The following is a 13,198-nucleotide window of genomic DNA, read 5'->3' as shown; positions in this document are numbered from 1 at the left end:
TTTAAATCCCAGTGGGAAACTAAGAATGAAAAGTAGTTATTACTGACATGCTGTTCCTGTGTGTTACTTCATTTGGATTTGGACATGCAGTGTTAGGATATAAATGGGTGAAAGAATATAAATATATTACCATCACTTATTTTACTTTTGTACATTCTTGCACAATCTTATCTTTACTTATGTAAATACACTAAAATAAAGAGACTATTATTGTGATTAAGGTTAACCAAATGCTAATATGATTTACAAAATTAGAGCCTTAAAAAGCAAATAGTTTCAAATACAAAGGAGTAAACCCAGTCATCTCTCTGCTCTCTCCCTCTCACTTCTTTGAATTGTTTTACTTTCACAATCTCCTTTTGTAACAGCATCCACAGCATATATGCTGCATACCAAGGAGACAACCGTATGTTTGATTTTATTTTTTGCAAGCCCTTATTAAAATAAGGGCTGAACTTAATATTACACATATGGAATTGCAGTTGAACATGTTTATTTTCTGTAACCGTGACAACAGCTGTTTTACATGGATAAGGGCGCCTGTGTGTTACCAGTCATATATTCTTTTAAGAAGGAATATAGAACCCTGTGCAAGACACCTACTCATCACTTTTATGAACGACTGCTTCCAGCCCCCTCTGTGTCCTACACCTGTAACATCTCATCAGAAGGCGATAGCTTACAGTAGTACTGTTACCAGCTCCAATGATCAACCTCATCAAGCAGCCTGTTCTGGACGTGTAATCTTTTACCACATACATTCTTATAGCCCTCTGTCCCACCAGGAGCCAATGACCCTTCAACATCAATACTAAACACAGGCAAAGCATTTGAATATAAACTGTTCTCCAACTTGATGACCCTGGTACTCGAACCTTAACACCAACTCCAGATCTCATCTCTTATCCCTAGTTAAGTGATCTTTTCACACCCCAGAGCTAAAAGGTTGTTGTCAGGTGGCACATGCAGGTCTCAGGTCTTAGATCAGTGTAACAGCCCCTTTCAAAATTCACACCTTATGCTAGCTTATTTGTCCAATGTTCAACTCTTAAATCTGCTCTGGATATTCTTTCTAGTAACAAAAAGTGACCTTAACCAGCACTTTTGGAATCACACCTCTTCTGTTACTTGAATCTCTTTTTCACTTTACTGTATTCTACCCAGCCCCTAAAGTCACATACCTAAGTTTTGGTAGGTCCCTGTCAGCACCAGTCCTTACCTTAGCCTGGCAGCACCTTATGAATCGCCATCTTATTCTGAATTATAGCCATATAATATCCCAGCCACCGCCCTGCACTGGTTTTACACCAGCACCACCTTCCTTCACATCATTTGTGAGAACCTTGCCTTGAATTAAAAGATGTATTTGAAAGCAACCAGGCACCAACCGCGCATTTTAACCTCTGCTGACACAGCCTCAACCTTGCCCCTAGACTTAGCGCTTCTTGACCCTCCACCTAAAAAGTAGCAGTGTAGACTCATCCGAGAAGCTGCAATATCATAAAAATTATCCCATTTATTGTCTACCTTAAAGACTTGTGTTTTATTACTGGAAAATCTAGCTGTCTTTCACTTTCATTTGAAATGTGGAATCCTATAAAATACTGAGATATTGCTCTGCTATTCCAACAGGAATACCATTTCAACCTGCCCTGTGCTTTTTTTTTTTTTTTTTTTTTAAATGCAATGATGCAAGGTAATGATAAAGAAAAATAATGATTTAAGAAAGGGAGTATAGGCTGTCATGGTGCATCTGGAAATAGTATGTTGCCCTGCACTGAAAACAGGTGCAGACAAAAGTGCAGCAGAAGTGTCCAAGGTGCTTGGATCTTTTATTTTAGGTATCATTGCCAGAGAAACATGAAAACTCTGAATTGTCAATGTAAATACATTCACAAAGCACCAGTTAAAAACTATCCCAATAGGAACAACACACTTTTCTTTTTTTTTCAGGAGAGAAAATAAAGAACAGAGGAAAGAATTTAATAACCCTAACAAATGCCATGCCTTTGCTTGAAGAAGTGAGCAAACACTGAAGAGGGTCACTATGAGTCAACAATAATACTTAACACTTCCCAAGGGACACATACTGGAAATAATAGCGCTACCTTATGTTTCTTCAACAGAGCTTAAAAATGCCTTCAGACTTCTCTCTCGCTCCCTCACACACGCACCTGTACGTAACTGTACATGTCTACAATATAAATACATATGCATTTAGTAAGTATATACATACATATAGTGTATACATATTGTACACATACATATAATAACAAAGGTGTTTGTATATAACATACATAATTGTTAAATACAAGCTCTCTGATCCACTACAGCCACTACCGAGAAGCAAAATCTACTGCACTATAAAGGTCTTTTTTTGATGGGGGTGGGCAGGGAAGGGACACACACAAAACAGTACGTCTCTTATTAAGAAGAAATGCATTAATACAAGTATTTTGGGGGAAATCAATGCAACTCCAACCTTGACTCTTTCTTCAAGGAGAAATAAGAGAAGGTCTCCACCTGTGCAACAATTTTTTTTCAGCCGTTACCTGCAGCTTGAAAATGTTGTTACCAAAAAACTGAAATGGACCTTCTTCTTATGGGGATTATCCTGTGTGATATTTATAGCTTGCCCTAGATACCTCTCCTCCTTAGTATGTTATATTGACAGAGCATCCTTGTTTGTGCTTCAGATACATTAATTCAGAGCAATGTGGGCCCACGTAATATTTTGCTAAGGTGCCAAAGGATCTCACTGAAGACCTAAAATTAAGCCATGCAGAGAGAGTAGACTGTTTTTATTAGATTTAAATCCCATGAAAAACAGGGAATCCTATGGCCAAACATATTGCGTATTTGTATTAAACAGAAAACAAAAATCATTCTAGTCAGTAAGGATATTTGTGCTGCTGTGTTTTTTCTTGTACTTTTCTTTGTTGTGACAGACCTATTCCTTATAAATACTATAAGGAAATTAGTCTTAACCATTCCTTATCCTCAAACCATGTTTCAATAATGTCTCTAGGGCATTAACTAGCATGCATTGAACTATTCTGAAAGCCTTAAGTTGGCATATCACAATGTTGGTTTATTTTTCTTGCTACCCATAGGTATATTATTTCAGAATTATTTAAGCAGGGGACTCTCACTGGATTTTGTGTTCTTTCTGTGCAAGTATCAAAAGGTTCTTAAAATATTTTATCATGTATAAAGTACATTATCAGATATGCCAAATAATTTTCAGATGAATGCATTTTCCTTTATTCCACTAAATAAATTCAATCTAGTTACCTCCTGAAATTTAGCCTACACAGAAGTCTGATCCAGTGTGATTTTTCAGCTGTCTATAGCAATATGTTTAGCTGTATGGAATTGTTTAGGTGGAACAGCAGCCCCCTCAGCATCACTTTTTTAATTAGCTTGTTTCAGCATCCTGCAAGACATGGTCTATAGAAACACACAAAGTTCTCAGAGTAGTGAGGTACTGACAGAAGGTGGTATCTCTGCAGAGGGGCACATCAGGAGGAAGCTGCTAGGAAGAAAGGATGGAAGACTGGTATGACTAGGCCTGTAGGTGAAGCTGGAAGCAGTGGTATGAAGGCAGTGGCCCACTGAATGACCATAGAACACACAACAGGCGACAAACCCCAGATTTGGAAACAAACATCTCCCAAATTTCTCAGAGAGAGCCATGTGAAGGAAACAAGGGCAAAGGACTGAATGGCAGCAGGGCAGCTCTTTATTGCAGATCCTTGCCCTGTCTGACTAGAATTTGCTCACTGCTGCTCCATCCCTTTCACCCAGGCCTGTCCCTACTGCTTCCTTCCTGGCAGCATTCCCAGCAGACAATCCAAAGCAGCAGCCTCAAGACACATACCCTGCTACACTCAGGGAACAATCCTAAGTTTTAGATCTGTCATTATAAAGCACGTTAGCAGAACTGTTGTATGTATTCCTGCAAGAATCAAAGCACAGACATAAAAAATAAAGTGTGACTTATCTATCAGATTTATTTAATGGAACTGTCATCCATCCATGAGCAGATAATAGAGATTGCAAAATGTTCTGTTCACATTGCTTTGAGTTGTGACGTAAAAATAGAAAATTATTTCACTAGCCCCAATTCTTAGAACATTTTTCTATTACTTACAAATGGCACAAGATGGCAGAAGTTTGGCATCATTAAAAACAGTTATAATGAAATAACCTGAAACATAAAATATCATTGAGTAGTTTCTTCGGATCTAGCAGTTTTACAAGCTATACTAAAGTAGACTTGTACATTGAAGTGACCAGTGGTTTTGCAACACTGTGCAGTTATATAATCAAAGGTATAAGCCTCTGGGAAATACAAGTTACTCATGTCCAGTATTCATTAAACATGTGAGTTTGCCTATACTTATTTTTTGCTTCCCCAGTGATATTGGTTTCCCTCCATCCATTCCCTAGTTTTTGTATTTCATTTACACATTTACAGTTCTGTATAAAAGGAAGAAACGATGAACTTCTTGCTCTATACTATCAGACAGTTATTCCTCTCTACACAGAGATGTAATTAACGCTCTTTCCTACTGGCTTTATTTAACCTATTTTCAAGGTAAGGCACATACACTTCAGAGCTCTCTTACAATGATTCTAATAATCTTAAATTATACATTTGTCTAGAATGCAATACACTTGCATTTATTATTGCAATAATACCTTTCCTAACTATACAAATAAAAGGTTAAATCTATGGGAAGATTCAAAGGTTCTACAGGCAGTGTTGGGATCAAACTGTATTTTACTAAAATTCAAGATCTGATCTAAAGTTAACCATTTGAGAATTTTTATACTTGATAGTGGTGCACTTGACATAACTGACAAGACAGCTAGCAAAAAAAAATCTAAGCCCAGCTGATTCCATCTTGCAGGAGTATTTTCAGTGCTCCTGAAGCCATGATAGCCACAAAAGAGCTTCTATACTTACAAGTTTCTCAGTTTTTCCTAGCTATATTAGTAGGATTGGGAGGAAAAAAAATGATGCCTAATACTGTAAATCATGCTTCTCTCCAGGCGTACTGGACATACATTTCTCCACATATACATCTAAATAAGTTGAACTATTAGCTATATAGCACTCTTTTTCAGCTAGTAGGTCTTGAATTCCAACCTGATCCTTACAACTACTCATCTTTGCTTTCCACTAAAGATTGCTTGCTTTTAAATAATTGTAGGATCACGGTTTTGGAAAGCAGAGAAGGCAGAAATTTTCAAGATGCATTTGGTAGATGTAGTATCTTATTCCATCACACAGTGAAGAAATCATAACACAATGTCTGATGATTAGTTTCCATATCATGTGAAAATCCACCCCCACACACCCCTTTTTCTTTGAATGTAGGCTGAATCAAGTCCCAAAACTCAAGTTTCTTTCTTAGATCTCAAGACTATCTAATTGTGATGAATGGATACAAGCACAAGGCCTCAGTAAAGTAGCCTAAAGCAATTTTGCAAAAAACTTAAGTATTAGCTTTTTATTTCCTCCTCTGCACAGCCTGCCCAAAAAGGGTTAAACACATAGTAACAAACCTCATTATTTTCAAAGTCACTTTTAGATTCTCAGATTTTGTTTTCCTAAAAAAGTCCTAATGAATATGTGTATCAGAAGAGCAAAGGAACAGCATTTAGAAAACCTTTTTTCCGTTTAGGAAGCACCCTCCGTTGCCAGCTGTCACTGAGAGACTGAGCCCTGTGGGAAGAATTCTGCTCCTTCTACAATAGCACTTCTTCAGCTGTTTGGCCATGGGCTACATACATCAAGAAGGAACATCCTCACTGCCAGATACATTACAGTCTTCAGTGAGAATTATCTAATTTCAGCAAGGAAGGGCTTTATCCCTCTCTTTGCTGAATATGACTGAAATAGATGAAGACAGACATGTTCCTACAGAGTCAGTACCTGAAGTACCACTCAATAGCATGTAATAACAAGTACAGCAGCAATGGAATAATCAAATACAAGCCTGTCAAAGAACAGGAGATCTCTTAGCAACCAAAAGTGCTTCACAGCATCAGCTTATGGATTGTTTGATGATACAATTACAATACACAGGATTAGATATCACAAAGTAACAGTATAATGAAAGAATGTTGTTCAAACCAGAATTTAAAAAAGAAAAAAAAAGAAAAAAATAAAGCCTGCACTAGAATGGAATGTTCTAGCTAAAGTAATGAAACGTTAATGAATATTTAATTTTAATACTATTTTTGTAAGATGAATTCTTTGAGGCTTCATTCAATTATTGCAACTTTGTAATTTCCATTTATTTGAAGGAATATGGCACTGAATCTTCAACTGCTGAACCAGTATTTTCTAGCAATGAGATTATTGTTTTACAAAAATTGGATGTTAATGCTGTTGATGTATGGCTATAGACTAAAACTCTGTAATTCAGAAAACTTATCTATATTCTTTGGCAATGCTACAGCTCTGAGAGCAATGAGGGTTGTTAGTAACTGAGACCAACATCTAATTTCAGCAGGTTTTAGACCTTTCACCTGTCACATGCATAAACACTGAGTTGTTTTTAATTCCTTAAAAAATGAGTCCTCCACAAAATTTTTGTAAAAATTTCAATTATGAATTATAAATTCTGAACATATACTGGTAGATTTTCAAGGCTTTCAGCACACAGATGGGAAAGAAACTGGTCTTGTAAGTCAGTCAATGTATTACACCTCATAATTAAGTATTTGCAGACATGAAATTTTAGTCTAAATTAGTTGGATGGAATAAGGGTACTGATATCTGTAAAACATCTTGGTCCTCCTTGTATTGATTATACATATTTTTGTCTTTTAATAGTTAGAAAGTCAGAATTTACTATACAACCACTGACTTGTAAATGTAGCTACACCTCAGATGAAAGAACAAATAACTTAAAGGCCTACTCCTCTTCTGCACTATATTGGCTTGGCTCCCTTGAGAATTCATTAATTTATGCTCACTGATCAGGGTCAAGACCCTTTAAAGCCTGAAGTGACTCAGGAAGAAGTACAGACAATATCATTTTCCTCTGAAAATAAACTTGTTAATATGGTAAATCAGCCAAAGAATTTTAAAATTCTTTGATAATTTCCAAGAGTCTTTTGCCTCAGATGAAAGTCTATTGGAAACACGACTAAGTATTGTTATTCACCCATATTAAAAAAAATAGATGGAGAATATAGGAAGTGGATAACCATAAGGATAGGACGCTGTTTCTTATTACCAGCTTCAAATTGCCTTTGCTTGTTTTCTCAAAACATTGCAAATGTCTCAGACATGGCTCTTTGTACAACACCGAGTCATGATTTCACTCAGTTGGCCTTTTTTACCTTTCCACAGAAAATTCCTTAGAAATTTCTTTCTCTGACACTTCATCTTTATTCTCTGTGTGAAATGTTGTAAGTGGAAATAGAATAAAAGGAGCAAGGGAATTATATCTTCTAAAAATCAAACTCTCAATACTTTACAGTCACCACTGATAGCAAACTGCTGATGAGTAATCCATGCCAGAGAAACCACGCAGAACAAGAAAGGGGTGGGATCATTGAAAAAGACAGTAGCAGATGCATGCCATTCTCTCTCTAACCCTACAGAAAATCGATCTGCCATATGAAAAGATAGGACATTCCAAACAGGAAAGAGGTAGAAGTGAGCACAGATCAGCTGGTCCCTCTGTTACACTTCTCTTCTAATATGGAAATATAAATGTCAAATGCAGCATTTCACAAGACAGGAAAAATAGAGTAATATTCTGGCCCTGCACTTCCTAAGAGAATAAGGATCAGATCCAGACTGAGACTGACTCTTAAGAAAGATTTGCTGCTATGCACCTTCTGGACTAAAACTATATATTTTTTTTTGAGATCCCTTACCCCTCATGGGTGATAAACAATAGCCAGGGTCACTCTTTTCCATGGCTTGCTCACCTTCTCCTCTTGAGAGGAACGTACAAAACAAATGTCCCCAAAGAGATGCATTCTCCTTTGACCCTTTTCAGGACTTTTATCAGGATGTGTGACATACTGGCCTAAAGAATTTTAAGCTTAAATAAAAAACTAGTGAAGACCTAGTATATCTGTATTTCTGGGCCAACGCATAACTAATTTATGCTAATATACATACAAATACATAATACATGCACATTATAGATACATGCACAAAGATACCATAATATACACATTCTTTAAATAAAATCTTAAAAATGAGGGCTCTTTTCTTTTGATGTTGGTACTAATTCATGGGTAACAAGACATCCTGTATGGTCATTTTCTTCTAAGGCAAACTAGGAAAGATCAAGATCATGTAATGAATAAAGGCCACAGCATCTAGAGAAATGAAATTAACCTGACATGACTCTGAGATCTAGTAATCATACACAAGGACTAGGAAGAAGATGAAACACAGCTGATAAGTTCTTCAGTCAAAGATACATTTTAGAATGTTAAGTCTACTATCATAAATTTTCTTAAAGCTCACAAGTGGATACAAACATGCATTTTACATTATTATCTATTTGATCAGAAAACAAAATCAAAGATTTAAAAAAAATAAGAGATTAAAAAGCAAACTTGCCTCAGTTATCCATGTTTTATGTATTGAATTCAGATGTAATTTTGGGGGGAGCTTTTTCAAATAATTTCAGTGTAAAAGAGCCTAAGACTGAAACTAGGCAATCAGCCTTTTGTAACCAGAGCCCTTGGCTTTCAAAAGACTAAAGAAATAATACTAAGAAGTAAATGTTGTTATATCTCTATGCCATTAATACACACCTCATACAGAACTAAGACCTCACACAGTTTCCCTTAGTCAGGATTTCTAACTTGGCCCACAGTATAAGAAACAAGCCAACCACACTATTTAATCTATGGCTGGTTCTAATCTGGTTCTGTGTGTGTAATGAATGAATATACTTAGTCCAGTTTTATCATAATTGATCTCAGCTGTCTTATCTGTCACATTTATAAATAAAGAATCCATACTTATCTTACAGCCATAATAAATTGATATTTTTTGGACTCTTTTCGGAGAATTTTTTGGAGAGCCTTCACAGCATCACATAGCGGAAGGAACACAGCATTTTCCTTTGCTACTGTGTCCCTGCTGTGGGCACAGCCACAGGGCTGCCAATCTTCGGGTTGGAAGCATTCACTTTACTTGAAGGTCTATTTGGAGATTTTAATAGCAAAACACTCTAAGATTAACCAAATATTGGAGAGGAGAGAATTTTTGCAAAAATATGCTTTTGCCATATTTTATCCATCAAGCTGTTATTTCTGAAACAAAAAACTACCTGAACTTCACAAAGTCAAGTGTATCTCTATGAATTATTTAATTTCAACATAAAGCAATAACAGATCAAAAGCAGCATTATTATCCATATTTCAGTTATTAATGTGCATCAGAATTATGTAACTCATGTTACAGTATTTACCTTAATATTGATATACTTCAAACAAATTAGGTTCTACTAGAAGTAAATCTTCCCTATCCTTCCCAAAATAGCAGAAGTTTCTATTAGCTGATATCTTTACAGTTCTCCCAGAGTGTTCAGTCTTATCTGGATTTGACCTTGTCTGTGCCTTACCTTTGTTAGTACACTTTAAGCTTGTTTGAATTTTTCAAAAACCTCTGGGTTCACAAGCGTTCGGATCGACAGACAACATAGGAGTGAAGAGTATAACAGCATATACCAGACAAATGAACACTACAGAAGATTGGCATTTTTTAAGGCTCTTGACGACAATAATAATAAAATGTACTTAGTTTTTTTTTTGAAGGGTTCAGATTTCCACAGCAGCTGTATTAACTCTGAGCATCTGTACTGTTTTAGTCTCAAGCACACAGATTATGCCTTATGCCATCCATCATTCTGGCATGCTAGTACAGGGTGCACCTGTGTGCCTAAGCAAAGACAGACCAAAGGAAAAATGCTAGCTTCTTCGTTATTATGTGAACAGTCCATTGAGAGAAGTAAAAATTTCTCTACCTTCCCATTTCCATTTTTTTCTTCCAGTAAATCTTTCAAGGTTAACATTATTGAACACATCAAGCCACATTTGTCTCTAAACTTCTGGAGCTCATGATGAAATTCTGATACAATCACATCATTTGATACAGAATTAAACCAGGAATGCGTTTCCATCAGTGCTTGTCATGTTATTTCTGCTGTACCTCAGGCAAATTACATGCTTTGCAAAAAAAAAAAAAAAAAAGTCACAGATTAATATTCTCAAAAAGCAATCAAAAATCTCCCTGTCACTCACTTCCATTCCTCCCATTTTGCTTTGCTGAGAAATAAAGCCACTGGCCATGGTAGCACCTTTGATAGATGACTTCGGGAATATTTTTGGATGTGTTCCCTCTCTCAGCTATGTAAGTTGCAAAAAGTTTTTCTGCAGACCCTATATACCATTGAGGTAGGTTTAACCATTCAGTAAGCACACCAGCTGAATGTGTGTTTCAATGCTGGAAAGAATAATAAAGCACTTCAGCTGGAAACCTGAAAATACATGATGACAGACACACTGAATATTCAGAAAGAGAAAATTTTTCACCAAAACTAAACAAAATTTCCTCTGAACGAATAATAAAAATTGTATTATTGCTACATGACAAATACAGACAGAATTAAGCTTCTAGCTTTAGTAGACTACATCCATTTTCATTCTTACTTTACTAATTATACTGGGTATTTTTGAAAATATTACATATTCCCATAAAATAATAAGCCTAACAATTATTTTAAAAGATGACATAGTTCTATATACAGTAATTTCTTTATCAGTATGTTTTATTATTCATTTTTCATCACAAACAGTGATAAACTTGTAACGACAAGTAACATATTATCACCAGGATGGTGATGAAATAAATATATAAATATATTTAAATTTTCTCCTATTCCTTAGCATAAAATAGCAATGATCTTAGTTTAACTAAGAAGTAAAATGAGAGCTAATTTAGCTACAAGAAAAGCAAGTTTGACTATGCAGCCTTGGGATGAAATTTCACTGCAAATGAGACATTTCCAATGAGAATCAGCCAGTCGTACTTGCCTTTTTCCTGGGCCTAGGAGCAATACAGATGCAGCTTATCCACTCAATCACTTCTGACCTCCTCAGTTTTGTTGGATTTTGTTGATTTTTTTTTGGTGGTGGTGGTTTTTTATGTTTGTTTATTTTCCAAAGGGGTGTTTAAATAAGGTATCTAAATGTATTTTATGTCAAACAGTCCAAGAATATGCATTAACAGAACTGACTTTGTGTCTTATACCTAAGAATAATTATAGAAACCATTTTATCTGTCATGTGAAGGACCCAGAATAAAATTAACTGTCACAAAGCAGTATGTCATGTCACCACACACATGCACACTCACATTTTGTACTTGGAATATTGAAGTTGTTCACTTTCTCTCCTGCAGAGAGACAGTCTCAGGTGGCAGCTTTCCTCAGGGAATGTGTCATCAGAGTTCCCATTAGGGCCTTTTCCATGGGGACAGCTTTTTCCTGCATCACAGAGGAAGTTCTGCTCTTCTTGAAAGCTTACTAGTTTTAAATTAAAGGAAGTCTCATCATATTGCTTTTTAGAAGAGAGGAAAAAGAGAGGTGTGTTGGATGGTTTAAGAGTAAGACGCAACGTAATGTACATTTTCAAAATCTTGCTTATATAATTTGTGTCTCAGAAGTTCTTCAGATTTGCATTGCTCTATCTACCTATCTCTATCTCTATTAATTCCTACTCACAGATTCACTGTCAGGATTTCACTGACAGCACCAGATCTGTGTCATAAGCAGGACTACGGCTCCTTTTTGAACTAGCATAGCTTAGTCTTGTTGTTCCCTGGATTTCATCCGAATCTATAAATATCAACTACCTGTTATACATTTGTGTCTGATAGACAGTAGTTTCTCCAAACAGAACATAAAACTGTTTCAGCAAAAAGCATAAATAATAATAAAATATCTCTGACTGCGAAGAATCCTCTTAATAGTCCCACTTGACTCAAGGGAAAATAAAAAGGTCCTTATACTTCAGAAGACTGTATCTGGACAAGGACTTGGCACCTTTGTTCAAGAGAAGACAAAGTTGGATTTAGGAAGTGTCATTTTCTCAAGTCTTGAAGCAGTTGGCAATGCTGTCAGTGTTGGGAAGATGCAGTGTGAGCTACTTCCACTCAGGTACGTTCTAAGAGCAAGGGGGTAGGAAAAAAAACAAAAGGGCAGGAAAAGACAGGCTTCCTCTAAAAGTCTGTGAGATTTTTACTTTTGCTGTTTCAAACAGGACAGAAATATTCATATAAAGCATGCAAAATTCAGTCTTATTAAACTATTTCTGAATAACTTTAAATTATCCTTTCTGAGCTGAATTCGTTTATATAAATATTTATGTACACGTGTATGTATACATATAAAATATATATTAGCTCTCACTGCAGTTTGAAAAAATACCATGTAAAATTTATTTTTATCAAAAAATGGCAGACTAGCTACTACGCAAGTACCTATGGTTGTGGAGCTACTGCAGTTTTAGGTGAGTCACAAAAAGTTCAAAAAACAACACCATTTTAGTTCTTCAGAAAAAAATATGTAGTTTAATTTTCCTTCTGATTTAATGAAATGCAAACTTCAAAAATACACTAGAAACAGAAAAAAATGATAAATTAACAAAGAAAAAGAGTTTAAAATTAATCTTCCACCTACTAAAGCACAAAATGTACCACCTCCCACATAATACAGCAATCTACAATGAGTTAGGGTTATTTCACAAGAATCCAAACATACCTAACCATTAACCTTTCCCTTTACCTCTTCAAAACAGATCCTGTAAAGTTTTCTTTTTCATATTTTTGAAAATCCATTCTTCCCTTATAAACAGCGGTGGTGAAGATTAGAAAACAGATGACAGAATTATATGGAAAAAGCATAAACCAAGACCAAAAGTACTAGCAAGCAAACTCTTACATCACAGTTTCCATTTAGATAAATTTCAACTTTGTAATGAAATATTTTTCACTACAGAGAATGAATTAGCTGTACTGCACATTTTAGTGATCTTTTAAATGATACTTTAAATAAGTTAGAAATCAGTGAGCATTATGTTCGGTGGGAGGAAGAACTACCCACTGGTATTCAAGACAACATAGTGCTATGACTACAATCTATTG

General features: G+C 35.7%; 1 protein-coding gene and 1 long non-coding RNA gene across 10 annotated transcripts in view; one reads left to right on the top strand and one right to left on the bottom strand.

Moving 5' to 3' along the window:
• The window catches only part of COL11A1 (collagen type XI alpha 1 chain), a 235,611-nt gene extending 229,421 nt beyond the window's left edge, over positions 1-6,190 (top strand). For 2 of the 4 annotated variants that reach the window (XR_005822184.1, XR_005822185.1), the window contains exons 74-75: positions 1,954-2,220; positions 5,694-6,179. The gene's annotated coding sequence lies outside the window, so the exon portion shown is untranslated. Of the gene's footprint in view, positions 1-1,953; positions 2,221-5,693 lie in introns of all 4 variants that reach the window. The other 2 variants (XR_005822190.1, XR_005822183.1) reach the window with 2 other exon arrangements.
• LOC121074177 overlaps positions 1-13,198 on the bottom strand; it is a 142,065-nt gene that overhangs the window by 38,522 nt on the left and 90,345 nt on the right. For all 6 annotated transcript variants that reach the window (XR_005822198.1, XR_005822196.1, XR_005822197.1 and 3 more), the window contains one exon: positions 2,109-2,194. This is a non-coding gene — a long non-coding RNA (uncharacterized LOC121074177). The remainder of the gene's footprint in view (positions 1-2,108; positions 2,195-13,198) is intronic.

This window comes from Cygnus olor, chromosome 8 (genome assembly GCF_009769625.2).
Source record: "Cygnus olor isolate bCygOlo1 chromosome 8, bCygOlo1.pri.v2, whole genome shotgun sequence".
Taxonomy (NCBI): Eukaryota; Metazoa; Chordata; class Aves; order Anseriformes; family Anatidae; genus Cygnus; species Cygnus olor.
This window is presented reverse-complemented; position numbering and strand designations above follow the sequence as displayed.